Here is a 4,523-nt window from a genome sequence, read left to right on the forward strand (position 1 = left end):
TCAACTAACCCTTCTTCATCTTACATAGTAATGCATGATGTTGGTCTCGTGGGTTAGTTTCGTTGTTGCTAGGCAAGCTACCTTGTGGTCTTTCTAAAATCAAATTAGCAGCTGTCCTATTTGGTTCTTGAGCCCTTGAATTGACGCTTGATGATTTTTAAGTGCTGTTTTGGTGTTTTAGAAGTGGGTTTCTGACATCGAAATAAACTTCATCAACATCTCCTCAAGGTTCAGTTTTTTCTCTTACCGGTAAGGTTGTTGAAAGCCTAGAGGGGGTTGTAGTCTTTTGTTTCCTTGACCACCCCAAGAGAAATTGGGATGGTTCCTCCAACCTGCATTGTAAGTATTACTGTGAGGATTATTCTGAGGTCTAGAATTGTTACCCATATAATTTATTTGATCGTTCTCTGTGCTAGGACCATAGGGTAGACACTCTAGATTGTTCATCCCTCCTCCATACGTATCGCACTTCATCACTGGATGTACCTGCATAGAATCATATAAACCATTAATTTTCTTATTTAAAAGTTCTACCTAATTAGATAACATGGTGACCGGATCTACGTTAAAAACACTGGTTGCTTTTGTCAGCTTCGTACTCATGACTTGCCACTGATAGTTGTTTAGTGACATCTTCTCTATAAACTCATAAGCCTCTTCAGGTGTTTTGTTGTTCAGAGTACCACTGGCTGCTGCATTGATCAATTGCCTAGTTGAAAGATTCAAACCATTGTAGAAGGTTTGAACCTGTAGCCATAGAGCTAACCCATGGTGGGGGCACCTTCGTAATAAATCCTTATACCTCTCCCATGCATCATATAGGGTCTCTAAATCCATTTGCACGAAGGAAGAGATATCATTCCTCAACTTAGCTATCTTACTCGGCAGAAAATACTTTGGTAAGAATTTTTCGGTCATTTGATCCCATGAAGTGATAGAACCTCATGGTAAGGAGTTCAACCATTGTCTAGCTTTATTCATCAATAAAAATGGAAACAACCGTAAGCGAATGGCATCGTTAGAAATGTCATTTATCTTGAAAGTGTCACAAAATTCCAGAAAGTTAGCCAAATGAATATTTGGATCTTCATCTTGCAAACCATTGAACTGAACAAACTGTTGGATCATTTGAATAGTGTTCGGCTTCAGTTCGAAGTTATTAATAGCAAAAGTGGGTCTCAAAATACTCGATTCAGCTCCAGTTAGAGTGGGCTTGGCCTAATCATACATAGTACGAGGAGCAGGATTCGGTTTTGCCAGATTCGCAGCAACCATAAGAGGTAGCTGATTATTCTTATTATCAGCCATCTACTCAGTAATAACAATAACATCCTTTTGCTCTTCCACTGTATTCTGTCAATTCTACCTTGCTTCTCGATGGTTTCTGCGAGCTATACTTACAATTTCGCTATCAAATACTATTGGTCCTGACATGTTCCTTCTAGTCACAAACTAAAAGAACCTGCTAGGAGCAAACAAAAGAAAAATTAGAAAACCAAAATTAAACTAAAAAAATCAAATACAATAAAAATAAAAATAAAAATGGCTAAATTAATAAAAATAAAGTGTTCCTAATATTTTAGTCCCTGGCAACGACGCCAAAACTTGATGAGTCACTAAACTAACTAAAATTACAACAAAGGCAAGCGCACCTATCAAATAATAGTATAGCTATGGTAATTCGAGAATATCATATCCACGAGGACTAAAAGTACTAGTAATGACTGTTTTTCTATTATTTAGCTGACAAATTAATGGGATTGATTTTAATCTAAAATTAACTAACTAATTACTAAGAACGCAACAAAGAATGAATTTGAAGAAAACCAATGAGATAGACAATACCTAGGAAAGAATCCACCTAGACTTCATTTATTATTTTGAATCTGAATTAAGCGATTTATTCACTTGCGCCTGGATCCGTAGAAATCCCTAAATTATGTTAATATCTCTTTCGAGAATAAAAACAACTGACTCTAGGTTGATTAATTGAAATCTCTTTCTAATTAAAACCTCTATTGTTGTATTAACTCACTCTATGGATTCCCCTATTAGATTTGACTCTAATCTGGTAGATTTATGTTGTCCTATTTCTAGGATTACATGCAACTCCACTCAATTATGCTAGATCTACCCTTAAACAGGGACTTTTACTCTACTGAAATAAGCACATGAAGCATGAATTAATATCCTAAAAATATTAAAACACGAAATAAGCATACATAATTGAGAACAAGAATCAAGTATTTATCATGTAATTCAGAAATCAAATAATAAGATTCATATATGTTTCATCTTCCCTAGGTATCTAGGGAATTTAGTTCATAATCTAAAATAACATCATCTTAAAGTTAGGGAAACAACAAGACATAAAGAAACCCAAGAAAACTTCTAAAGAGATTAAATGGGGATCTTTAATCTTGAAGGAGATCCGCTTTTCAAATGAATCTAGTGGCGTTCTTCAAGTCTTTTCTTCGTTCTTCTCTGCATATCCCTTTTATGTCCTCTTCTACTATGTATTTATAAATTTTAGAATGCTTAGAAACCCTAACAATTGGGTTTTTTCACGTAAAATGGAAGTAGGGTTCGAAATCGACATAGGCTAGCACATGGGCATGTGTCCAGCCAATGTAGAAATGCCCAGGCCGTGTGGATCTTGGAAATAACTCTTTTTGTCCGATTTTGGCTCGTTTTTCGCTCCTTTCGCTCCCCTATGCTTACCTAAGTATAGAAACATAAATTCAAAGGACTAGGAGCATCAAATTCATTAATTTACATAATAAATCATCCAAAAAACGCATCAATACTGAGATTAAAAACATGTTACTTTTATAGCTTATCAGTACTGATTCAAGAAAAATAATTTCTAAGCATGCCATTTATTCAAATGAGGGAGAAAAAAACTGAAAATAACAATAGAGAGAGTGAAGAGAACTCCCTCAATGTTATTGATGATTGTCACTAACAAAAGCAATGTCAAACAGCCATTTATCATACCAATCGTATCCATCTAGGAAGAAGAGATAATGTTGCCCAGCAATTATATTCAATATTTGATCAAAGAATAGCAGCGAGAAATGGTCTTTCTGCTTTGCTTTGCTTGCCTTTCTGTCACTCATACAAATCTGCCTACTTAACGAAATCAATTCATTTTCATTATATCTTTTTCCTTTCGTACAAGTCCCACCAACTGTAGTGGTGAATCGAGCCCGCGAACATAGGCGATAAACTGTAGTGACCACCACGAAAACTCTCGTGGTCTTGGGCTGTTCTGGGCCTCGTGGGTCGAAGTGGGCTGTCCGGGCCCAATAGACCTGTGGGCCCCCACAAATAAAATTTATATGATGTGGTAAGTGTTGTTTGGACTGTGATGTTCGTATAGCTATGGCTATTTTTGGGCTAAATGAGCCACACGAGTGTGTGGGCCCACTTGGGTCGAGTAATGGGCCTTAGGCCCACTTTCATCATTATGTCTGTCTAGGTTACTTAAGTCGCTCCAGGCGATAGTGGACCATCTGTTGGGTCGTTAAGACCTCGGTTTGTAAAATTACCAAAATACCCCTAGTTTGTAAAATTATCGAAATACCCTCGATTTGTAAAATTATCGAAATACCCCCAGTTTATAAAATTACAAAATACCTTTGTAGTGTAAAATTATCGAAATACCCAGGTAGGGTAAAATGACTGTTTTTCCCTTATGGGTAAATGTCTGACTTGGATTATGAATTTGACCGATTTGACTGTAATCATATGACTGTGTTTTAACTGACTTGACGGTGGTTGTACGACTGATATGCTTTAATATATGTTTAAATTATTGTTACTGAGCATGGCCATTTTACATACACGTGTGATGATTGAGCATGGCATACATGACATATTGCATGGGGTTAGGACATTGATACGGAGAAAGTTCTGATAGGATCGCACGGGTTGCACGAGACGGGTGTGGATCCAGAATTGATCTGTTAAGGTCGTATGGGTCACATGAGATGACAGTGGACCGATGGACAGCTTAGTGTTGCTTAATCTGATTATGGCTCTGTGCCAACCTAAATATGGCTTTGTGCTATGTTGATTATGGCTTTGTGAAAGTCGTATTTACTAGTGGCTATGTGCCTATGACTCTGTGTCAATCATATTTACTCATGGCTGTGTGCCGATTATATTGCCGTCGCTTATGGCTATGTGTCAAATTTATTATAGTTACCTATGGCTTTGTGCCAATTATAATACCACTACTGAAGGTTTTAAGCCGTATATATACTAGCAGCTTTGCTTTGCTGCGATTTCGGTTAGTGCTGCAACCGGTGCTACCATTGTAAGTGTAGGGATGGCGTGGGTGAGTTATTCCCCACAGGTAGTGCAGGGTTGGACGGAGGCAAGTGCAGGGTTAGATGGGATAGCATGCATCCAAGCATTCACACATTCTGTTTTGTTACTGAGATGGGCTAGGCCCAATTGATTCTGTTATGGCCTGTGACCCAAATGATAATGTAATGGGCTTTGGCCCACTTATGCTC

General features: G+C 37.5%; 1 non-coding gene across 1 annotated transcript; it reads left to right on the forward strand.

Annotated features, from left to right (window-relative positions):
- Positions 1-763: 763 nt before the first annotated feature.
- Positions 764-870, forward strand: LOC121216867 (small nucleolar RNA R71). Its single transcript, XR_005913074.1, has one exon. It is a non-coding gene; the product is annotated as a small nucleolar RNA R71 (small nucleolar RNA).
- The last annotated feature ends 3,653 nt before the right edge of the window (positions 871-4,523 follow it).

This window comes from Gossypium hirsutum, chromosome A02, assembly GCF_007990345.1.
Source record: "Gossypium hirsutum isolate 1008001.06 chromosome A02, Gossypium_hirsutum_v2.1, whole genome shotgun sequence".
Taxonomy (NCBI): domain Eukaryota; kingdom Viridiplantae; phylum Streptophyta; class Magnoliopsida; order Malvales; family Malvaceae; genus Gossypium; species Gossypium hirsutum.